The sequence below is a fragment of the Carassius gibelio genome, chromosome B21 (assembly GCF_023724105.1).
Source record: "Carassius gibelio isolate Cgi1373 ecotype wild population from Czech Republic chromosome B21, carGib1.2-hapl.c, whole genome shotgun sequence".
Lineage (NCBI taxonomy): Eukaryota > Metazoa > Chordata > Actinopteri > Cypriniformes > Cyprinidae > Carassius > Carassius gibelio.
In genome coordinates this window covers 29,172,266-29,198,543 of record NC_068416.1, presented here as the reverse complement: position 1 = coordinate 29,198,543, position 26,278 = coordinate 29,172,266, and the positions used below count along the sequence as shown (strand labels likewise).

Genomic DNA, 26,278 nt, shown 5'->3' with positions numbered 1-26,278 from the left:
GTCGAAAGCAATCTGAAATTCTGAAAAGGCAGAATTCAACAGAAGAATGTTTCTTTTTTTTGGCGAGGGGTCAGTCTGCTCCAAGAACAATAGCTGAGGAGGGATTATGGGCTGATTTGTTCCAATTTTTTATTACCCAGGGATAAGCCTCAGCTGGAGCACACCAGTGGGCCTTGGTATTTACATCAGCATGTTCCATCAGATTGCATCAAGCCCTTCTGAAATAAGATTGAGTGAATCCGCAGAGGGATGAGGAACGCTCAGAGTTTCAGAGATGTTGTGCAAATACAAAGGATTATGGGGCGGGCCGTCACTTGGAGGTGGCATTATTGTGTCCTGTGATCTGAGAGCACCCAGCAACGATAGCAATCAATGAGCTGAAACAAAGTATGATTCCAGGCCTGATCAATACTTTTTCATTAATGCTCGCACAGCTGCCAAAATTCAACACATACACAGGTTTGTCTGTTCACGAATCCCTTCTGTATTTGGGGATATTGCAATATTTAATTAGACTGCACTGAACATTTTATATACCAATAGAACTTCACCATGAAAATCTACAAACTGATCCAGAAATTACAGAGAGTATGTTATGAACACACGACTAGAATAAAACTAATTCAGCACTAACCTTATGTAAACCTTATATCCAAAAATACATATAAAACCACAACTGCCGCTTTTCTCTGTAATACCAAGCAATGGTAAAAGACCACGTACAGAAACAGCAAACATGTTTTTCTTTCATCATGGGTTATTCTTTATCTGATCTGTGTGGCAAGGACATGAATCTTAACATGAACTCAACAACAGGAATGCATTTAGCAGTCATACAGCAAGGTACTAACGGTAGATCTGAAAACCATCAACACAAACCAGAGAAAATCTTCAGCCTTGGCTGGACCAGGACAAATTTCTGCAAGAAAAGGCCTCAATGTCACGGCCAGTGTTTAATGGGTTTAGTGCAATGCTACACACTGGAGGAGGCTGTAAACGCTGTAAAAACAAACAAAATAGACTCTACCTGGATCTTAGCCAGTCATTCTAAGAGCACAATACAAACCATTTTTACCGGTTGTGAGGACAAATTGATATAAAATCAGAGATTAGACTTCTAATTCACAAAGGAACCAAAATACTATCAAGGACCTGCAATCATTATTAAAATAAGAGACACAAATGTATGAACTATAGTTATCGTAGAACACTTGCTATAAATATGATGCAAAGTCAATATCCACTAATACATTTCACTTTTCTTATTTTGAACGAATATCATTTCATGCAATTCTAAAGCGAAAAATTTGGTTTCATCAAAAGCCAATAAAACCTTCTACTGATCTAACCAAGGCCATGTGTTTGGGTAAAAAATAATATTGAAGAATATAAGAATCTTTCATGGTGTAATCAGAACCCTAACAGATAAAATGAAGGGTTGCACTTGATTTTGATTGTCAACTTTAGATATTATACCATCAATAGGTACCTTTGTAACTACGTTTCTTAACTGTCATAAGTGTATTGGTAGACTGTTAGGTTAGGGTTTGTTGAATAATGTACTTGCAAAGTTGGCCTGCTCGCAGTCAGTTGAATGTCTGTTAGCAGATATTAAGCAGTCTACTAATAATCTAATGACTGCTAGTTTGCTTAAAGTCCAGAAAATTATTTAAAGTGGACTATGAAAATTAAGTGTTATCAATGTTATCAAATTTCACCCACCTGATGAAAATACTAAAATTATGGCAATATCACATCATGTCTGGCATACAAAAGGTGCATTGTGAGTTATAGCATCAGTGCTTATGGGTTTAATAAGCGTTAAAAACCCATCAAACTAACAAATGCAATAGTTGTACAGACACTAGACTAAAAACTGGTTTTATGGCTGAATGGTTGGAATTCCTGATAGATGAGAAGATCTTGCTTGTTTAGAATAAAGACATCTGAGCTCTCGCACCTATGGCTTATCACCTGTTGCCTCAAACAGTAAAAGCAGACACTGGTTTAAACCTTCATTCCCAGTGTGTCCCAGGGCAGGTTCGCCCATTGTCTCTCGAGGTTGTGTTTCAGCTCTGCCCTGATGTGTTCCAGCACTCGAGAGGAACTCAAACTAACACTCATCTCGACAGCCATATCTGACAAACCATGAAGACTGGTAGAGGAGGAAAACACAAATGTAAAAATAGCAGACCTGAAACAACACAAATCGCCCCTAGCAGCCCATCCGGCGGAGCGTCAGACACTTCCAGGCTAATGGGGTGAAATCTGTAAAGCTTTCATGTGCTTGGTGCGTCTCTGACAGCCACTGAGCACCAGATCCTTTGAGCTTCAAGGGCAGCCATTTTAAGAGCAGCAATGTGTGCTGAGGTGTTGAGACAGAGCGTAACATGGACTCCCAGATCTGATCCTCTCGCTGCCACTGGAGAGCAGCTGACAGAGATCTATCTAGCAGATGTAACGCACCCAAAACCTTCCGCCTGCACAGCTCAGCAGAAGCACAGGGAAAAACCTTCTGGCGTGCCAGCCTGAGCTCAGCGTGTCATAGTTTCAACATCTTGGGATATTAAAAAAACATATCACATTTTACATGTGGCAGAAGCTTTTACCCAAAGTAATTCACAGAGCATTCAATGGTGTGCAAATGGGGAATGTACAGCGCAGGGCAAAAGACTTTGCCACATTAGACGCTTCTCAAAAACACTTGGCTATAACACTTGTGGAAACTTCTCCAAGACGTTAGAAGAACCTACCAGCAAACTTTCCTATAAATGGTGCACAGGTGTATTTAGGACAAAGCAATGTGTGGACACACCAAATATCAACATGATAAATAAATAACTCTTACAAGCGGGGCCTAAACTTCTTGAAGTACTGTATCTTGGCGACTGGTTGTTGACTGGAGAAGTTTCCTACTGGCACATTAAAGTAAATGACATGAATAATTTTGTCAAGCATCTTGTATGCCAAAGACTTTAACACAGTATATGAGAATTGCGAGATCTAACAGTTTTCATGTGTACATTTTTGCAATTTTTTAAATCTTGCGTTTTTTCCCCATTTACTGTAAGAATTTGTCATGGCACCATGTTTTCCAATACTTCAACTCAAAATATTTTTTCCAAATAAGTTACACAAGATTCAACTAGACAAGATACAGTATGTTGAAATGACTTGCTCAGACAATCTGATTATAAACTAAAACTTGAGTTCAATTGCTGCTTTAAAAGTTTTTTTTAGTATCCCACTTCCCTCATCTTTTTTTAAACATGAATAGCCGCTTACATTAATATCTTAATTTCACTGCTGTCAATACTAAATTAAAAGACATTTTGTCACCATGACCCTTAACCAGTCTAACTGTAACTGACTAGTCTTATCTGGTTGACTGCTGACTTGTTGGTTTTGTCCATGCACTCTCACAGGACAGAGTCAAGAGTCTCTCATGTCCTCAAAACGAGCTTAGAGGAACTAAAGCTTCACGAGGGGGTCTAAAAATGCAAAGCATGCCTGGACTTCCCTCTTTCAGAGCTCACAAAACATCTGCAGCCTTGGGCTAAGAATGAGGAAGACCAGAGAGCAATGGGAACAAAAACTTGTCCGACCAGGACACCTGCGAGACCTTTCAATCCCATCGCAAACCAGATTCCAAAGTCTACTGATGTTAGTTAATCACCAACCGGCTGACCTGCCTTATACAGCCTCCTCTATACAGATCCCAGCGCAGCCGCCCCTCTCAAACACACTCGCAGAATAAGCCAACATTAAGCTGATTAGAAGTAGAAGGGTTTTGTCCTTAACTGTTTGCCCACCATCCCACACAACAGAGGAACAGATGGGGTCATGACTGAAGATTACACTCTCTGCCTAAACATTCACATTCTTCATTATATTCACCAGAAACATCTAATCAGCTCTCATGAATGAATAAAGACGCACTTATTAACAACATTTTCAGCAAATTCATTGAGGGTTGATGGTACAAAATGTATTAAATGGTTCAAGACCTTCAAAATACACAATATATATATATATACATATATTTTCAATTATTTTTTAAGTTACACTTTTCACGTCCGGGTCATTTTTGACCCGGATACATATGGTGTCCCATGGACCATTCTCACATTTTTTCAGTGATGTAATGTAATGACGTAAAATACTTTTTATTTTATACAAAACCTATTTATGCATCTGTGTCTGCAGTTTAAATGCATCCATGTCTCCTCTGAGAGACATAAACTGTGTAAACACATCTAAATGCCTTTTCAGATGCAGATTCCAGAAATGTTTTCTTATGTTGGAATGAAAGACGCTAAACACAGATTAAGTGCTTCTTATTCTTACACAAATATACAAAATGGAAGAAATAGTTAAAACTGAAGACATTCTTGCTACTCAAGCGGTGTATGAACATTTACTTGTTTATCGCAAAATTGCAAAATTCGCTTTTTTGTATATCTCACACACCTTTGGGACTGAACTTTATTGATGAACCACTGCAGCATGAAAAACATATAACTTTTTTCATCTGAAAGTGTATGCAAGTAAAATTAATTTATTTTGTGTGAAAAATTTTCAGAGTAATATTTATGTTGTTTTGATGTTTTGTTAGAAATAAATATGCAAGTTTCATAAATGTGGACTGTTTTGGGCACTCGTGACTTAAGAATTACTGGTTTTATTAGTTTATGACAAACATACCCAGAACGAGAAAACAGTATATGATTTTGAGTGCATTATGAGGGTTAAAAACAGATATTTTAATTCCCAGTGGCACTGTTTCCTCAAACACTTCTCTGTCCTTCCACAGTCTGGAGATACAGGAACTGAAGATCTGGTTCTTTCACTTCATGTCTGTGCAGACGGGTGGAACGGGATCTTCAGCGTGCGGTTAGGAGCATGTGCAGATCTCACCGCAGGAACGACCGGTTATATAAGCTTATATAAACCACACGACAGGGTCGATCGACAGATCCAGGCCCAGAGCTGTCAAAAGTACTGCTTCTTCAGTTGATGTGGAAATAGAATGAGCATAAAGACAGCGATCTGAGTTCATTTGGGTTGATTTCCCCCCCAGGAGTGATTGACCAAAAGCAAGAGGTGTAATAGTGTGCAAGGCTGCAGAGGAACACAGGGTAACTTCTGAGAACTGAAGGCCTTTCTCACATCGGCTGATGTTAATGTTCAGGAGTTCTTCATCAGGAGAACACTGAATAACAGTGTGCATGCTCTCCGAAAACAGCTCATATGGACAAGCCAGAGGACTACTGGACAGATGAGACCAAAAGAGCATTTTTTGGTTTATATGAGCAGTGTTCTGTTTGGAGAAAAGAACACACTGCATTCCAGCACAAGAACCTCATCCCATCTGTGGAACATGGAGATGGTAGTGCCATGGTTTGGGTCTGTTTATCCCCTCGTAGAGCACACAAAGCTGCCCGAATAACCCTGGACTGAGGCTCTGTGCGTTCTGAAGCTGGAGAACGCTCCAGAACTCCTTCGATCGCACGGCGCTCCAGATCACGAGAGGCCAGAGAAGAAGAGGAAACGCAGCGAGACGTTCGGTTTCAGTCACGCTAGCCGAAACTTCTCATTACAGCAGGAGAAACAGCTCTGCTAACCTCCAGTTCCTCAAAGCGCTCGGTCATGTGCTGTCCCTCAATAGAGGAAGTCTCAGATGATTCTCATGATAAAGCTCGGGCCGTGCCAAAGACCTGCCAGATGAGATCAGACACACAAACAGTTCCTGTTCTCACTCCAGTTTCCTGATAAACCGGATTGAAAAAAGTGCCACGAGTAACTCATAACGACGACTCCAACCGTGTGCAGCATCACGTCAACAACAGCCTCCGAGAGCCTTCCAGAACCCAGGACAATATAAGATTCAGCTTCATGGGCTCAGAAATACACACACTACCAGACAAAACTCAAAGGATTTATTTAACCAAAAATTCAGGAAAAATCTGTAATATTATTCTAATGTAAATCATCTGTTTTCTGTGTGAATCTGTGTTAAAGTGTAATTTATTTCTGTGATGCTCCGCTGTATTTTCAGCATCATTCCTCCAGTCTTCAGTGTCACATGATCTTCAGAATAATCAGAATAACTGTTATAAATTACAAACGTTTGGGGTGAAATGAAAGATTATGATTATTTTCAACACTGATAATAACCAGAAATGTTTCTTGAGCAGTAAATCATCATATTATTCTGATTTCTGAAGATCATGTGACACTGAAGACTGGAGGAATGATGCTGAAAATACAGAAATACATTACACTTTAACACAGATTCACACAGAAAACAGATGATTTAAATAGAAATAATATTTCACATTATTACTGATTTTACTGCATTTTTCATCAAATAAAGGCAGCCTTGGTGAGCAGAAGCGACTAAATCACTTTAAAAAATCCAGACATTTGAGGTTTAATGTTATCATTTTAACACAATTTAACAAACAAATGCAAAGATCCGAATCTAATACAAGAACACAGAAACTCCCTCTCATTCGACGATCCAAACATGAATCAATACACATCACGTCGACTATTTCCCGACATTCACGTCAACAGATGTGAGATCTTCTGGAGTGATGTGCTCATAATCTTCTTCCTCCATCCAAATCATCTGCTTTCATGTTTCAAAGCAAATCCCTTCCAGGAAGCATATGGCAGCAGAAATAGGTCAGCCATTAACAAACCAACATGAAGCTTCAGAGACGCATCCAACACAAGCCCTTCCCAAGGGTCCAGTTAACCCCTTCTGCTCAAACACTAGCTCTGTTCTCCACTCGTCTGTCCATGAGCGAGACAATCAACCTCCCCAGAGACTCCACTCTCTATAAAACACACAGCAATGGACTGAGAGATCAGCAGTGTCCCACCAGAAACAGAAAACAGCACAGCTACGACACTGCTTCTACACAACGGCTCCGCAGACAACCAAATATTGGGTAAATATAATTTTAGACATTATTGAGTTGCTCTGTCTCACTCCTCTATGAATCAGTGTTGTGGAATGAATCGCATGAATGATTCAACGACTCATTTCTAAAAACAGCCGATTGTTTCGATCATCAGACTGGGTTCTTCAGCTCTAACACTGAAGATGACTTCAGAGCGGCTGAATGAGTTGGTTTGCGTGAGTCTCCTGTAATCAGGTGATAATCATTCACCTCAGGAGTTGCAACAGAAACCACTTCTTGCTCAACTCCGGAGGAGAGAAGACTGAGAGAAATCACAAACGTCATCGCATCCACAGGCATTCTTTACATGAACGCAGTGTTTTAGGAAACACAACTGTAGAACAGCATTAATAATCTCACATGACACAGGGTCTTAAAAGGGATCTTTCCAAGAAGGACAATTCTGACTTTATTTCTTCAAGAAAAGCTCAGTCTGGAGCATCTAGTCTAAGACTCAGCAGATTTCTAGCACACTTTCACAGCTCTATAACTAAAATATCATCAAAAGTCCAATAGTTATGATTATGAATTTCTAAAATATATATTCCTTGTATGTTTTTGTATTTTAATTGTTGTAGAAACTATCAGAAATGTTTCTTGAGCAGTGAATCATCATATTATTCTGATTTCTGAAGATCATGTGACACTGCAGACTGGAGGAATGATGCTGAAAATACAGCGGAGCATCACAGAAATACATTACACTTTAACACAGATTCACACAGAAAACAGATGATTTACACTAGAATAATATTTCACTGTTTTACTGTATTTTTGATAAAATAAAAGCATCCTTGGTGAGCAGCAGCGACAAAATAAATAATAATAAAAAAATCTTAATTATTGCATTTGAGGTTATATATTTTCATCTTGTGTTCGACTGATACAACTTAATTTTGTGGGTTCCAATTATTATTTTAATTATTAATAATTATTTTTACATTTTACTTATACAAAACGACTTATTAATAAAATAAAATGAATTTTAGTTTTATTTAAAAAAAACAAAAACAAATAAAAATAGTAAATTGTGACAAAAAAAAACAGCAAACAGATCAAAACAGTATAAAAAACGGCTGTATATAATATTAACACTTCATATTTGTATCAAATGATCTGTGTGTACTCTGTTGTAAATCGGGATGTTTCCAGTGCATCTGTGAGCTGCTGTTTCCAGTGAACAGGACACCACAAACCAGGACTATAATCAGAAAACAGGATGTCTACAGTCCTAAAAATAAAGCTTTTTACTGGCATCGATGGTTTCATTGAGAAACTTGAACATCCAGAACCAACAGCTCCAGCGTCTCTAACGCAGCCCAAACACTGAATCAGGCGAGATCTTCTGAAACAAGCGTCTCTAAACCGTCAGCATCTGAGCAGAAAACATCAGCGCCGCTTCAAACCAGATCCACCATTACACTGAACAATAAACACATTAGCATTTCAACCATTTCCACTCGAGCTGCTCGTACATTTGACCAGATATCACAACGAAACGCCAAGCACTGAATTAAAGAGAAGCATGACTCAAACAGTGTTTTGTTGTAAAACATACTCCGAAAAATCCCTGAAAATCAATGTGTAGTGAGTCTGACCACATGCTTCACATGAATCTTACACTTATGACCAAAGTCTCAGACACAATCTCCGCTCTGCAACACTGAAAGCGTCATTCTTCATCCTCTCTGAGCGTCAGTAATTGCCGGCCTCAGGCGTGGGAACGCTTCGTCTAATGATGATGGATGAAACTCTGGGAGATCCAACATTTAACAAGGTCACGTTTCCACGAGCACTTTAACACCCATCTGATCACCAAACACTCAGATATTACTTTAGCACATTTGATCATGGGTGTGTAACCTGTATTCTTCATCTCAAACCCAAATCATCTGAAAACACTCATTCTACAGTAATAGAAACTACAGCTCTATCCATATCTTGAGGGTGAAGAGTGAGTGAAGTTACTGAACAAATGCTGATTACGGGCTACACACACTATCCGTGGAGCTGTCGTCTGATCACGATCTGTTCAATGCATTTGAAACTTCTCCTTTAAAACTGGGAGAAAATGCAAGAAAACTCGAGAGAAACCCTACGCATGCTCATGAAGAAACCAGAATCTGAACATGAAGGATGTCAAACACTCAGATCTATAAATAGCAGCACAACATGCCGATGTCCCGTGTCCACATTCACACGCATCGCTCTCCAGAGACTCCACGGCACCCAACCGAACTCCTCCAGTAATATTACCTCACGGACGAGGGCTTCTTCAATATTTGATCAGACTCTGACACTGGCACCTCACACACCGCCGCTGAGGAACACAGACGTCTACAGTGATGCTGAAAATACAGCGGAGCATCACCGAAATAAATTACACTTTAACACAGATTCACACAGAACACTTATGATTTACATTAGAATAATATTTCACTATTTAACAGCATTTTAGAATGCATTGAATCAAATAGATGCAGCTTTAGTGAACGGAATAGTTAAAGACATTTAAACTCTTAATTACTCATATTAATCATGATAATAAGACGGTTATTGTAGTTTATATGCATCTCTGGTTGAGAAGCACTGCTATAAACCTCCTCTCACCGTCACATTAGACTCAAATAATCTGATAATAACAGCGTGTCTGGATGAGGAGGTTCTTATGTAAGTTTGTGAACTCTTAAATCATGCTCGATCAGCTCTGAGGAGAGGAAAGATCATCGTGTGGTCTCCAGAGTCTCGTTCTGGAGCAGATTTCAGACTGATCTGTGGTCAGAGGAACCAGCAGAACCCAGACGTCCTCACAAACTCAAAAACACATCCACATACTGTCACATCTGTGCTTCTGCAGTCTGATCACAGTCATCTCCAGAATACAATTCAACTATGAAACACAGTGTTTTAAACTCCACCAATCCACTAGAACAATCTACTGAACGAAAACAGTGTGAAGTCAATGAAGAAAACACTGTGGATTTCTGTTTTTATTGTGTAATAATAACAACAATATCTGTATTATTATTATTAGTGCTGTCAAACGATTAATCACATCCAAAATAAACGTTTATGTTTACATAGTGTGTGTGTACTGTTATATTATGCACATATAAATACACACACATACAGTATACTGAACATATTTACATGAGTATACATATTTGTTATATGTATATTATATAGAAATGTATTTAAATATATAAACATAACATTTCTCTCATGTGTGTGTGTTTACAAACATGCATAATAATTAAATAGACACATATATAATGCAAATAAAAGCTTTTATATTTGGAAGTGATTAATCATTTGTCAGCACTGATTATTACTATTCTCCTTCAGTTAAGCAGCGCTAGTTATGAGCCAAACCAGGTTATGTAAATAATCGCAGCAGAAGCTTATATAAACTATGCTTCTTTAGATAAGACCGAGTGTGTGAGAGACTCCAGCGCATCACGTCAAGAAAGCGTCCACTGAACCATTTCAATTGGCTTTTGTCTCTGTGTCTTCTCTCTCTGTCAGGACGCCTGAGGAACAACTTCTGTGTGTTTCGGCCTCGTCCCAATGAAAGGTCCATTTTATATCTCAGGTCACTCGACCGTCAAACTGGAAGGCCTTCAGCGTCCTGAAAGACTGAAACACAGCACGCTTCTGCTGCAGGACGCTCTCCTCACTAGAGCCTGATCTCAAGATGAGTTAGAGAGGAACGTTTGAGACGGAGCTGGCGTTACGATGGAGAACCAACATCATTACATCACACGACAGAAGTCAGGACGGACAGCGAAGAAAGCAGAAGGACGTCTGGAGCCACGGGACGCTTCTCTTTTACTGAAACACTCACTAACAGCAGAATACACAGCTGTAAGTGTGGAGTAAAGTCAACAGGTCCTACATCTACAGCTCTGAACCCTAGAGAGCTCCGTGCTGTCTACATAGGGCTCATATTACCAACATAGACTCGGCTCAGTAGAGTCTGACATTAACATGCTGCTTAGTTAGTGACAGGTAAAACCATCAGTTCTTCTTCTTTAACTGAGGAAGTGATCAGACACGCTTGCTCTGAGATTATACATGCACTGAAAACACTTGTTAAACCCGAAGCCCTGTAAAGAGCCGCTCTTTCTGATGATGCTGTGTATGTAGGGCTGGGAACAGCTCAGGTTTACTCTGTTGACTTCAGCCTCATTGCTTCATCATTAAAAATAGATCATGCCTTTGTGTGTTTGCATTCGTTTTCTGTGTTCAACATGAGAAAGAGACAATACAGAGCTTCACTGAGAGTCATGAACAGATCTCCACCCATCTACATGATCAATGTTCAATACGACACCACCCATCGCTGACAGTGTGTGTTCCCTCCAGAGGAGTGTTTTACTGAAACAGAGAGGAACAGACTGGAGCTTCATGAAAGTGGGTCACGCTGAGTTTGAACCAGGACCATCATCATCATCATCATCACCGTGTGCTCAACAGTTGCATAAGACGCTTTCAGCTTTTCCAGGTCAGACGCTCGACCAGATCAAAGTCCTTACTGAGAAACCACACACATATCCCCTAAAATCCTCCCTGAAACACAGCTGAGACTGTTGGAGGAGGAAGAACTCGAGACAAATTAAATCATCCATAAAACACTACAAGCTGTTTGTTGCATTCTATCAGCAGTGAAAACATGAAGAAGAGTGACCTCACAGCCTCGATCCACCTGGAGAAGCTGCTGAGAAACACCAGACAGCAGCAGGACACGAGAGAAACCTGTCTGCCCTGACATCAGAGACGGGCCTCCATTTTGAGCTGCTCTGGCCTGCGTCTGTCGCATTGAGAGTGTGTGTGTGTGTGTGTGTGTGTGGAGCGCTGTCTTTGTCAGCGGGATTTCACAGTGGCCAGAGCGATTGCAGAAGGACACACACACACACACACACACACACACACACACACAGTCAGAGCCAATGGAGAAACAACCGCCTTCTACCAAAAAAGCTTTGACGGTGTGCAACGCTGAACATGACACACACACACACACACGTCAGATTATTACCCTTCAGCCAGACAAGTGCACAAACATTCATCTCACTTCCAGCCGGGAGCTTCAGATCTGCTCCCAAACACACACAGGTGCATAAAGAGAAGCGAAAGAAAAGTTGAGCGTGTGCAAGTTCTTCGGTCTTTGAGCCATGCATGCATTCACTAAAATGAAACTAAACTTAATTTCTGAGTCTGTGAGATGATCTCCAGAGGAGCGTCTGTAGGCCACTCTAGAACATTACTGACACGATAAACTCAACGTTTTACTCCAAAAGCGATATCGCGGTTTACCGCGGTATAATATATGATCGCGGGAAAACTTCAGGCAGAATCGCGTGCGAACGAGCGTGAAATGTGAGCGACGCGCGTCCAGCTCCACGCAGGGGGCAGTGACAGCAGAAGTCCACCTTTGTTCTCCAGACTCCATTTTCTGGAGAAGCCTCGGTGTCATTCTACACCTGCGGCGACAAACACCTGGAGCGCGTCGCGGGAAACGACACGGTGTTATCACGCTACACTGAAACACTCTGGTCACGTCACGGGAGCGTCGCGTCGCGTCGCGTCCGTCTGTGACTGCCTGACTAATGGACGCGGAGCTCCGAATCCGTGCAATGGCTTCCAGAAAGCGCCCGTCACATTGCGTTTCACCGCTCGGACGCGCTCACCGGCGGCGCGACGCGGAGACGCTCCAGCAACGCGTCACTGCACGAGCTCCAATGTGCCCGTTTTTGGAGGATTCGCTCGGTTTGGGCTCCTCTCGGGTCTGGGAAGCATTAAAAGCGCATTTCCAGGTCGCTCTCCACGGATCCCGAGCTCCAGCGCGGTTTATGGAGCGAGGCGAGCTGAGAAACCGAATACTCACGGCTGGATCCTGGATCTTCTGCGAACTTGTTCCCGGTCTAGAGCTGCAGGATGTTCGCCATCTTCCCTCTCGCTTCTCCTCCTCCTTCCTCTTCCTCTTCTTCTTCTTCTTCTTCTTCAGTGCAGCAGCTGCAGATGACCTGAGCTCCGGCTGTCTCTGAATAATGAGCAGCCTCAGAGACAAGGAAGACAATCTGCTCAGCAGGCAACACAAAGAAGTTCTGGAGTCTAGCAAGCACCAGAGGGTGCACAAGAGTTTGCGATGAGACAGAGAGACAGGAGGAAGGTCCACAGAGCCTCTCATGACTCCAGCAGCAGTGGAGCTCAAACATGGAGCCTCACGGCGCTCGCGACGCGTTATCAGGCGGACGCGTCACTCCAGCCCTCGCGCGCGTCTCTCGGGTTCTCCAGCAGCAGGAACCTTTCCTCGGGGTTCGCGGGTCTGGAGCAAGTTTTCCAGCGCAGTTTAAACACCACAGTCACGTGATGATGTTTAAGCGTCACAGAGTCCAAATAAATGTTTCTTTATGAATCTCGTGGATGTGTTTGTGTAGATGATGATTTCATCTGGTGTACAATGTTCTCCAGTGATGCTGATAATATCTCATGTTTTAACACATCTGACTACAGGGAACGTTCTCACAATGTTTTTTAAGAGTTAGTGATATTAATCTAAGAAAACAAATATTTAATGGTACGTTAATGTTATTTTTATAAGCTATACATTCTCTAAATGTTGAGAAAACGTTAATACAACAACGTTTTTTAAGAGTTATATTGATGTTAGGAAAATGTTCTTATTTTATGGAATCTTTTATATGATTTATATGATAGAATTGATCAAATCTATAATATTTTATATTAATTATATCTCATACATAACATTTGATGTAATTTGTAATTGAATGTTCTCATAATGTTGAGAGAAAACGTGTTATATTTGAGAAAAATATTACGTTTTTTTTTTAAACTTTGTATGAAACATTTTTAAAACAATGTTCTAATCACAACAAGAAAACTAGACATTGTAACGTTCTTAGAATATTGAATGTTAATGTTCAAATAACATTTTATGTAGAGTGAAAATAAAATGTAAGAAAGGTTTTTGTAACCTTTAAAAGAAATGCTATAATCATGACAAGAAGCTATAGACGTTTCAACGTTTAAAAACCATTTTAAAACAATGTTCCCACATCATTTTTAATAAAGCTTGTTTGTTGTGGTTGTGGCTGAGTAGAAGGAACACATCTGATCTGATTCCCATCTGAAGCTGTTAAACAGATAATGAACATGTATTCAGTTTAAACAGTGCCTGAATACATGATGCAGAACATCATTCACAATCAGACTGCATGCTGGGAAAAACCTGCACGCTTGTTTCCTCCGTTCGTCTCTTGACACAATGGTTAATTAGATCTTTAGCTGCTCTTAACGACTAATTCATAAATCATAACTCAATGTCCTGACTGACACAGAACACCAGTAAGTGTGACAGAATCATAAATCTGTGTTACTAGCGATGTTTTCTGTTTCAGCTTTGAATGACATGCAGCATGATGCTCGACTCAGATGGTCATGGGTTCGATTCCCAAGGAATGCATGAACTCTCTTTTGGAATAAAGAGTCTTCCAAACACGTAAATTTAAATCCAATGCAATAAATGCATCAACATGTGAAGAATGTGTCAGTAAAGTCAAACTTAAACTTGGTAAAGAGCACTTAAACTCAAAATAAAACCAACGTATATCGATGAAAGAGAGCAGAAGATTAGTCTCAGGTGAGTTCTAGATCTTTTTTACCTGTCGACTTCACCGCGTCATGTTTCAGGTAAATATTTGGACACAAAGACAGGTGTAATAGACAGCGCTGATCAATTACCAAAGTATTTCCCCTCAGGACTCACACCTCACTAATTGTGTTTCACATGTTTAGCAACGTCTTAGAAGAGCAGCGCAGTCATTACTGTCCTAAACACCTGACAAAAGTTAGATAAACTGACAGATGTGACTACACTGTAAAAAATTTACCGTAAAATTTACAGTAACTTACTGGCAACAATTAGCCAGTAAGTTACTGTGAATATGTTTTACAGTAAGGGTACTGTAATTCTATTTACAGTATTTTATGTATACACTGTGAAATCAAAAACAATTAAATACTGTGATTTTAGTTGTATTTACAGTAACTTACTGGCTAATTGTTGCCAGTAAGTTACTGTGAATATGTTTTACAGTAAGGGTACTGTACTTCCATTTACAGTATTTTATGTATACACTGTGAAATCAAAAACAATTAAATACTGTGATTTTAGTTGTATTTACAGTAACTTACTGGCTAATTGTTGCCAGTAAGTTACTGTGAATACGTTTTACAGTAAGGGTACTGTACTTCCATTTACAGTATTTTGTGTATTCACTGTAAAATAAAAAAAACAATGAAACACTGTGATTTTAGTTGTATTTACATACAAAAAACAGTTAAGCACTGTTTTTATGTATTGTATGCAATACAGTACTATAAGCAGTAGATAACAGTTAATCACTGTAAATTCAGTTTCTCACTGTACAATTTAAATACTGTATCACTGTGACTTAATATTAGCCATCATTAAAAGAATCACCCATATTCTTAAACCCTGCAATCAACTGCAGACAATAAGAAAATTGTTAACAGTTATTTATTTAAAAACATTTGGTGAACAGGAATGACAAAACAGGTACAACATAAAGGGATAATTGACACTGGACAACATGTCATTATGCCATCCAAAGTTAACGAACATTCTGTGTTTGTAATTTTTAATGGCGTGAAGTCTATTATCTGCGTATTCTACTGTTGCTAAATTTAATTACTGACTTAAGAAAATTTTACAAAACGAGGCTATTTCATTACAAGTTTTGTAAAGTTACAGAGCAAACTGTTACTAGTTCATTCACTAGTTCCACATGACTGGTTGCTATGGCAGAACAATAACGCAAATTGATACAACACGGTCAAAATATTTAACTACTTTGAAGCTTTTTAAATAACTGATTATTACCACATTCTAAAGAGTAATAAATAACACTATGGCAATACTGAAATAAAATAAAACATTGAACATTTAAAAAAAAAAAAAAAAAATTTAACATTTGCATGAACATTTAAAACAGAAAGGAAAATAAACTTCCCCTGCCACTATGGCCTCTTGCATGCCCTGACCTTGGAGACCTAGAATCCTAGTTGGAGCCCTGAAATTAAAGAAGAAAACACATTAGATCAGCTGAATGGTTTCGAAAATGGTAAAACTAAACTGTTTAACTCTGGGGGAGTTGTAAAATGAGCCTATTTCCAAAAAAAGGGGAGTGTTCTTTTAACAAATACAACTTTTTATTTTAATAATGTAGGCTACTAGTAAATAGTGAAATTAACATTTAGAAAGATTAATAAATGCTGTAGAAGTGCAGTTTATTATTAGTTAATGTTAACTAATGTAGTTAACCAGTTTAATAAATCGAACCATATTGTAAAGTGTTACCAATTTGTTATACACCGATTCAGACGACTCGCGAGTTCAGTGTTGGACAGATCAGTTGTTTTAACCATTCATTAAATGTAATCAGTTCAAATGAGTCATTAGTTCGAGAATCGGACGTGTCAGTAGCGGACTATGGCACGCGCTTTATTATCCCGGGAGTTTAGGACATTGCACAAGATTTTTGTCAACACAGGAAACATTTCATCACTGGATAGTTTTTTGTTTGTTTATTGAAAGTGTTTATATTTCAGGTGATGCAGAACAATTTTCAGAGTACATAAGGCAACGTTTTCTTTAGCACAATTCACACCCAGCGGTAATTCAGGGGAAACAAAATCTCTGAATGCTCGACATGAACTTCGGTCTTCCGATCTTTTACCATCATGTCAATTCTCAATTGATTTTGATTAATATTTAGATTTACATTTATGCATTTAGCAGATGCTTTTATCCAAAGCGACTTGCAGTGCATTCAGGCTAACATTTATTTCCTAACATGTGTTCCCCTGGGAATTGAACCCATAACCTTTTGCGCTGCTAACGCAATGCTCTACACCACTGAGCCACAGGAACATGCCTGAGGGAGCGAGAGAGAGCAAGACAGTTTGACGACTGTGAGAGTGCGTGCGCGGCCAGGGCTCTCTGCTCGTTCTATCAGTAACATGCGCCCTGTCACAAGTGCAGCAGTCATCTACATCACACCATTCAAATGGCTTTGGCGGGACAAAAATTCGTTTTGGCGGCTGAGAGAAATGGAGGGTGAGTTAATAATTTTCTTTTAACTGAATAATGAAACGCAATTCAGACCCTGATATTTATCTATCACCCAAAAGCCGGTATTAGTTTTCCTACACTGTTCATAGGCTTGCAGCCTCCATGTTACAGCTAATGCTGTGAGATTTTATGCATGTTAAATCTTAAACATAAAATAACCTGATCATGTTTGATCAAGGCAAGCGACTGTTCTGACTTGCATAAAAATCCTCTCTATTCATTTGAAATATAGAGTTGGGTTCTGTTTTAATGTACCCAAGTGTACCTAAAATAAAAAGAGTTTAATATACAGGTTTGTGGCTCTTAATTTCTTATTATTAATTTAAAATCAAGAATCGAAAGCTTGCGAATCGAAATCGAATTGGAATATCTGAATCGTTAAGGTTTTAATGGTATTACTACTCTTACCGATACGGCTTCGATCGATCGATCCGATACTTTAACGGTATTCTTGTCGGTACTCTTTGATAAATATATATATATATATATTATATATATATATACACATAACAAAAGATAAACAATTAACAAAGATACACATTATATAGGCCTACACAGTGCTTTCATTTCAGGAAGGTCTACTACTGTTCAGGTATGGTCTAAACAGAATTCTAGTAAAGCAATCAAATGTAAAATAACGCTGCATCGTTTATCATAGATAGATTAATGCTTATTAAAGCTGAAGTTATTCATTTAAGCCTTTTTTTTGTTTAATTCACAGTAATGGTGCAATCGTCAGCATGTTTATTAGACACTGACCCTTTAAGACCGAGTGCAGATCTAATAGGCGACTGATGCGCTATATTTTCTGACAACTATTTCCATACCTACGTCCATTTTAGACATATTTTTGTGTACATTTGCTAGTTTAGATGTGCACATGAAACTGAAAGTATAATTTGCTCATCTCGTTGCGTGCGCCACCTTGGGAACAGCATCTCATGAGCATATTTTTGTGCTATTAATAGCTCTTTTTATTATTAAACGCGTCTCCACAATTTAGCAACAGTAGCTAGACTGCATTTTACAACAATCACTGAATGCTGAATCTGATTCTGTCATGACGTTTAAGTTTTAGGGAAAAATGAGAGCGTAGCCTACTGCTGCAAAGGGAATTAAGTTGCGCTATACAGAATGCAGCTATAGTTTTTAATGGTTTTACCTCAAATATATTATTATTATAATCTTTGGAAGCCAAAATCTAAAATAAAATCAGAGTAATCACAAATCTGAAGTGTAACCAGGCTATGTTTGAATGTTTAGTTCTGTCCTCCAACGTCACTCATTAGGGCTGTCATGTGCGCACTGTGGACATCTCTCTGTCTCGGACTGCGAATAGCAAAAATGCATCACAGACAAATGGTTTAATATTATGGTATATAGAAAAGGTTGGCGAAATAAAACGTCTTTATAGCAATAATAACATTACGTGTATTTTTCCAAGTACCAACAGCATAACCGATAACGTCCGAGCTTATCGATACATCGGTCTTTCAAAATTCAGCCCCGGGGCCCGTTTAATACCAGCTTTCGGTACCCACCCCTACCCAGCCCTATATGTTAATGGAATATTTTTATGAATGAAGGCGTGTATCACTGATATTAGTAATATAGCTACTGATGTCTCGATGAAAATGTTTAAGAATCAGTATCAGTTTTGCAAAAATGAGAATCAATTAAAATAAAAAAATCTATATTTTTTTACCCAGCCCTAATAAATAAGGTAACAGTTTATGTTTTACTTACATATATGATTTAGTCAATCAAGAGCAATCAACAAGTCTCTCTCTCTCGTCAGTTAACGTTGATAAGCTACATTGTCTTGTTTGACTTTCTTTGCCATTTACATCTGACTGAACTACAAACTTTCCAATGACGTTTGGATAAATGGATGCGCTCAACTAGCTCACGCGTCTGTCCTGCTGCACGCTCAAGCCACAGCACGTTTTTCTCTTATCAGCTCGCGCACCAAAGCAATGTGTGTTACTATATTTCGTTTAATATTTCACTAGTAAGATAGATTTACTTCATATACTGCCTTTTTTATCCCCATTATACCCTCTGTTGTCAGTGTTTCTTTTTCTAAACACAAACACTATTTACACGCCTGGTATCGGTTGTTGGTATCGGAGTAAAAAAAATCATTTTTACGAGTACGAGAACATTGAGCTTAGTATCGGCCCGATATCGATACCAGTATTGGTGCATTCCTAATTATTATTATTATTATTATTATTATTATCAAATTATGATTAATTATATTAAACCCACAGATACCTATATTATTAATTGTATTATAATTATTATTAAAGCTATTATCAGAACCTCACCTGTATCTAGTCAGTTAGCAAATAGAACTCCGTGAAGTCCCTGATGAAGGAGATTACATGGGGGTTCATGTATGAAGTCTTCCGCTTCACCACTCTCCCAGTCGTCTTGCTCATCTGCTCCTTGGCAGTGCACTTGTTGGAGTCAGGATTAATCCTGACTAAAAACCTATGAACATGAGTATAGGAATTAGGGGATGGGACAATATGCGCACATTACTGAATAACTGTAAGTGCAGTGAGCAGTGTAGAATCATACATAAAGGCCAGCTGACAGAGGCATTTCACATCTCAACAGGAGTTAGTCAAGGCTGTCTACTTTCTCGATTACCATTCCTCTTCGAAGGACGACTAGATCATGCGGCCGACTAGATCATGCAGCCGACTAGATCATGCTGCAAGCCACTGACAACAGGCGCAATGGGATCCAATGGACCCCATTTACACAACTGGACGACCTAGACTTTGCAGATTATATCACATTACTGTCCCAAAAACACCAACAAATGTAAGAGAAACTGAGAGGGGTAGAACAGAAGTCAGCTGAGACAGGTCTCCACATTAGCACAACGACCAAAGTGCAAACAGAAAGACACTGGCCAGCTTGATGGTTAACCACAAGAATGGGCAAGGCAAGAGCTGCATTTGACACTCAAGACCAAACTACGGCTATTCGACTCAAGCATTAACACCATACTCCTTTAAAGATCTGAGACGTGGAAAACAACAGAGAACCTCCTGAACAAGCTACAATTCTTCAACCAGAAGATATATTCTCAACATCAGATGGCCTGAAAAAAAAAATGAAGAATTAAGAGCTTAATTACTCCCAAAAGGTTTTATGTAAAAAATATAGTGTGTACATGCCCAACAGTCCTCCTAAAGCATTCAAATTGTTAGGAGGCTTCAACCTACACTATTTAGATACTCAGATACTTTACATAATAGGGCTGGGCCATAAAACATTAACAATATGTATCGCGATAGACATGTAATCAATATCAATAAAAAATGCGTTCGATAAAACGTTCGATTTTTTTTTTTCTTTGCATGAACAAAGGCACTCACTCACTGGTAACCTAGCAACATAGGGAGTAACACACTACCAGCCAATCATGTAACAGTTTAGTTGCACCATATTGTTGTCTTGTGTTGGATTCTTCAATAACAGAACTGACGTGGAGTGATAAGTGGAAAGCCTTGTTTGATCGGTGATGTAGATAAGATGACTGACTGCTGCGCCAATTCTGACAGGCAAGCGCATGTTACTGAGAGAACGAGCAGAGAGAGAAAGAGAGCCCCTCCTCCGGCATCGCGCGCACACTCTCAGTCTTCAAACTGTCTTGCTCTCTCTCCCTTCTTCGCGCATATTAATTAAAATTGATATTACCATCAAAATCAATTGAGAACTGACACAATGATAGGTCGGAAGACCGAAGTTTCAGGTGAAGCATTCCGAGATTTTTTTCCCTGAATTACCGCTGGGTGTGAATTGTACTAAAATAACGTTGCCTTATCTTCTCTGAAAAGCGTTCAGCACATTCAGCTGACATAAACCACACTTTAAATAAACGACAAACACTATCCAGTGATGAAATGTGTTCTGTGTTAACACAAATCTTGTGCGATGTCCTAACTACTGGAATAATCACATGTGCTGTCACTGCGTCATGATAGGTGCGCATTATATTTTCCTGCTTTTTTGTCCTTTGCCAATCACACCATTGGTTGCTATTGCTTCCTCAAAAAACTTAATTTCTTTTCCACTGAAGAAAGAAAGAAATTTTCGTTTTGAGGTGAACTAATCCTTTAAGTTTAAAATAAAAATGTTTAAATGTAATATATTTTTCTCCTGGTCCTTATTTTAAATAGGTCATAAAAATATCAATAATTATCGATATCGACCAATATGAAACACTTATATTGTGATACAGTTTTCAGCCATATCGCCCAGCCCAATTACATAACATTTTAAATAGGGGTGTCAAAATTTATCGTTTCTACGATGCAGATGAGGACGATACGGTATCGGTTCAGTAATAGACCATAACCGATTATAATGTACTGACACTTTTCTGACGTCATTTGTCGCGGTAGCATACAATGGCAGAGGGAGGCGAGACGCGAGTGCGAGTAATTAAAGATGCTCCAACTACCTTTAAAGCCTACATCTGGGCACATTTCAGCTTTTATGAACAACCTGGTAAGCACATCCTGAAGAAGACGCACTTTGTGCACTCATGTCACGCACAAATAGAATATGCAGGAGGTAATACCACTAACTTGATAAACCACGTTAGCCGTTTTCACCCCGAGCTGTTAACGCCTGGCAGAGTCTGATTGCTTTTAGAGATGCACGGACGAGCTCCAACGCTGAATCCACAGCCAAAAATAAATCATCCACCCGCCCCAACAATTTTCTCTGACTTAAGTATCCGCACCCGATGGTCAAATTACTATTATTCTGTGTTGTTATGCGTGATTATAAATGGATGATAGTTACCTTCAACAGCGGACTCAGCGACGGTTGATGCGTGAATCTTTAATGGTAACATAATACACCGATTAATAAACGCTGCTTTTAAATGAATATTTCTTTAAAACAATTTATATGACAGATTTTTCTTTTCTTAATGGCATAAACAAGCTTTACTCCCAACTGGAATGTCACTGTTTCAACAGGCGAGCACACACACGCGCACTCATCACTTTTGAAGAAAAATGTCAAATTGAGTATGCGGTACATCGCGATGCATTGTGATATCGAATTGAACTGAATCGATGACATGATAATCGTAATCGAACCGAACCGTGAGACCAGTGTCAGTTCACACCCCTAATTTTAAAGGGAGAAGATGATTTTGAACAGCTTTTCAATTGTCAATTTGCTTTTACACTGTAATCAAACTATTTAAGATAAAAAATACCTCTGAACAAACTCCAGTGTTGTGCTGGCTTCCACCTGATACTCTAGGTTGAATACATAGTAACAGGCGAAGAGAGCGGCCAAGGCAGTGGTGAAGTCTGCCATGTGAGCACCAGGTGGGATTACGACCCTCCCCTCGATCGACAGCATCCATTTTTTTGCAGTCAGGATTGTCTCTCCTTAGTAAAGACAAGAGTCATCACAAATTATATTTCATAGTAATACATTCTATAAAAGATTTTCTCCACATAAATTATTGTAAAAACAGGGCAGGGAGCATACATATCTTCGAAGCAATGCATTAAAGGGTTAGTTCAGCCAAAAATGAAAATTATGTCATTAATGACTCACCCTCATGTCGTTCCAAACCCATAAGACCTCCTTTTATTTTCGGAACACAGTTTAAGATATTTTAGGTTTAGTCCGAGAGCTCTCAGTCCCTCCATTGAAGCTGTGTGTACGGTCTACTGTCCATGTCCAGAAAGGTAATAAAAACATCATCAAAGTAGTCCGTGTGACATCAGATGGTCAGTTAGAATTTTTTGAAGCATCGAAAATACATTTTGGTCCAAAAATAGCAAAAACTACGACTTTATTCAGGATTGTCTTCTCTTCCGTGTCTGTTGTGAACGCGACTGTTGACGTACGACGCTGCTGACGTGTTTTCTGGTGCAACCAATAACAAAGAAAACACGTCAGCAGCATTGTACGTCAGGGGCGTCACTGCAGTGTTGTGAACGCGCTCACAACAGACCTGGAAGAGAAGAAAATGCTGAATAAAGTCGTAATTTTTGTTATTTTTGTAGCAAAATGTATATTCGATGCTTCAACAAATTCTAACGGACCCTCTGATGTCACATGGACTACTTTGATGATGTTTTTATTACCTCTCTGGACGTGGACAGTATACCGTACATACATTCTCAATGGAGGGTCAGAAAGCTCTCGGACTAAACCTAAAATATCTTAAACCGTGTTACGAAGAGGTCTTACGGGTTTGGAACGACATGAGGGTGAGTCATTAATGACATAATTTTTATTTTTGGCTGAACTAACCCTTTAAAGGAACACTCCTTTTTTTTGAAATAGGGCTTATTCACATTATTTCCTACATTTAGATAGGTGGGCAAATGCATTTTTGTGTCAGTGCATGCATTGTTTTAGTTTGACTGGGTCGGCGTTAGCTTAGCTTAGCACAATGAATGGAATCCTTTGTTGCCAGCTAGCATGGCCTGAGTAAAAGTGATCAAAAAAATAAAAAAAACCCCACCTAATTACTTCTTGTGGCCTTCGTATTCACAATGAGTACAAATAGCGATCCAGATTAACACTAGGCGATTTCCTAGGCAGATATTGACTTGGGACTATATTATGGGGAAGCACAGGCGAAGCACTGCTGCTTAGGCGAAGCACTGCTACTTCGGCGCAGAGATATCACGCAACACATGAAATCCCACGACTTCCGTCAACATACCGGCGTGAATAGTAGCTGCCTGGCTATTTTCCTTACAGTACACGAATGGCGATGAACATGGCTGATTTTGAGAGAGACGAAGAGGGTGACTTCTCAGACAGTCAAGAACAGTCAAGACAGTCAATACCTATTTGAACCAGAGTTTACAGAAGACGAGCTGCGTGCTTTGGAAATAGAACGACAGGAGGAGGAGGTTGCGTTCGCTCAACAGCCTGAGGACGTGAGGATGAGAGCCAACATGAACTGGTGGTGTGAATGTGGGGGAATATGCCAATCTATGCCGACGGAAATAGAGTGTCTGTGCTGTAGAGAGTGGGACATGTTTTTGCCATTGATGACCAGGCTCAACACGTCAAATCAAGATGAGCGTGCCCGAAGTTGTGTGTGTCACATCTACAGAGGATTTCACGGCGCTGATCCATTCTGCAGTACTCGATTTTTTTTTCCGGTGTGACAAAGTGAACTGGAAAAAACGCCCCACGCCGAATGGACCAAATGGACAGCTGTCCACAGAGTAAGTGATTATTTTAATCATGACGCATGTATAGATCGACCCATATTATACCTGTATTCACATAGAGTTGATGTTTTCATGTGTTGCGTGATATCTCTGCGACGAAGTAGCAGTGCTTCGCCTGTGCTTCCCCATGATATAGTCCCAAGTCAATATCTGCCTAGGAAATCGCCTAGTGTTAATCTGGATCGCTATTTGTACTCGTTGTGAATACGCAGGCCACAAGAAGTAATTAGGTGGGTTTTTTAAAAAATTTTGATCACTTTTACTCAGGCCATGCTAGCTGGCAACAAAGAATTCCATTCATTGTGCTAAGCTAAGCTAACGCCGACCCAGTCAAACTAAAACAATGCATGCACTGACACAAAAATGCATTTGCCCACCTATCTAAATGCAGGAAATAATGTGAATAAGCCCTATTTCAAAAAACGGTGGAGTGTTCCTTTAAAGGATTAGTTCACCTCAAAATGAAAATTTCCTAATAATTTACTCACCCCAATGCCATCCAAGATATCCATGTCTTTCTTTCCTCAGTGGAAGAGAAATTAAGTCTGATTAAAACATTTCTGGATTTTTCTTCGAATAATGGACTTCAATTGTAACCAACGTTTTGAAGTCTAAATCAATGCAGTTTCAAAGATGAAGTGCTTCAACGGGCTGTGCAGGATCCCAGCTGTGGATTAGGGTTTTATCTAGCGAAATGATTGGTCATTTTCTAAAAAAAAAAATTATAATAATTTATATACTTTTTAACTACAATTGTTAGGATTGAGCTGGGAACTACATGTCGAAAGGTTGCGCTCGATATCGCCGGTGGAAATACACAAAGATGGCCAGCGAAATGGAGCGCGACCTTTCGATGTGATGATGTAGTTCCCAGCTCAATCCTAACAATTGAACTGCATTGATTTGGACTTCAAAACGTTGGTTACAATTGAAGTCCATTATTCAAAGAAAAATCCAGAAATGTTTTCCTCAGACTTAATTTCTCTTCCACTGAGGAAAGAAAGAGATGGATATCTTGGATGGCATTGGGGTGAGAGTAAATTATTAGGAAATTTTCATTTTGAGGTGAACTAATCCTTTAAGCAGCAATAACTGGTTTGCTGATAGAAAAACTATGAGTGATACAGGCATAGCAAGCAATCTGAAATAGCAATCACGACATTATAGGTGGCTACTAAAGATGAGAGATTACTCCACATAACTTAAATTTGGAGTGACTGTGCTGTTACTGACTGGTGCAGAAGCAGAGAATGACACAACACACATTCACTAGTGTTTTCCAGAAACTTTGCTTTGCTTGTGCCCTAACCATTCAAAGGATTCGTTAACATTGAATGTGAAACTTACCAAGCATGATGATCCTTGGAGTGACTGGGAGAGACAGCTGGGCCTCTGCGTCTGCGGGAGTGGTAGTCTCCTATGCCAGCAAAGATAAGAGTTACTTGAAACAAGGTAGACTGTATATTATCTCTAGGATAGAAAAAGCTTTTTGAAATTTGTTAATAAGGAAGCAATGAGCAATGGTCCTTTTTTTTTTTTTGCTCTGAAGGTTTGTGAAAGGTTTACACAAAAAATTAACTAAGTACCACAATATCTTTATCAATTACAACACTACATCAATTTTCTCTTAATTAAAATATTGTGCTCACAGTGGACAACAGTGACTTTACCCAGCATTTACCCAGGAATTGAGATAGAAGCTTGCACCATGTGGGTTATATTGTGAGGTGAGGTCTATCAAGGAAAAAGTGCTCAACCACCAATAACATAAACCTGACACAAACCTGTATTTACTTGAAAAACTGGAGGTTCGTCAACCTGCATTAACAATTTGAGGGGGGGGGGGGGGTTCACTCTAATCAGGGAAAATGATTCTTCCACAA

At 39.3% G+C, this 26,278-nt stretch overlaps 1 protein-coding gene and 1 long non-coding RNA gene across 5 annotated transcripts in view; both read right to left on the bottom strand.

The window, feature by feature from the left end:
- Positions 1 to 13,009, bottom strand: part of LOC127986285 (zinc finger protein 462) — a 32,600-nt gene extending 19,591 nt beyond the window's left edge. For all 4 annotated transcript variants that reach the window (XM_052588554.1, XM_052588556.1, XM_052588555.1 and 1 more), the window contains exon 1: positions 12,859 to 13,009. The gene's annotated coding sequence lies outside the window, so the exon portion shown is untranslated. The remainder of the gene's footprint in view (positions 1 to 12,858) is intronic.
- A 2,507-nt stretch (positions 13,010 to 15,516) lies between these two features.
- LOC127986356 (uncharacterized) lies at positions 15,517 to 26,225 on the bottom strand. Its single transcript, XR_008160824.1, has 4 exons — positions 25,743 to 26,225; positions 22,403 to 22,580; positions 19,479 to 19,644; positions 15,517 to 16,087 (listed from the first exon to the last, which is right to left on the bottom strand). It is a non-coding gene; the product is annotated as an uncharacterized LOC127986356 (long non-coding RNA).
- Positions 26,226 to 26,278: the final 53 nt, after the last annotated feature.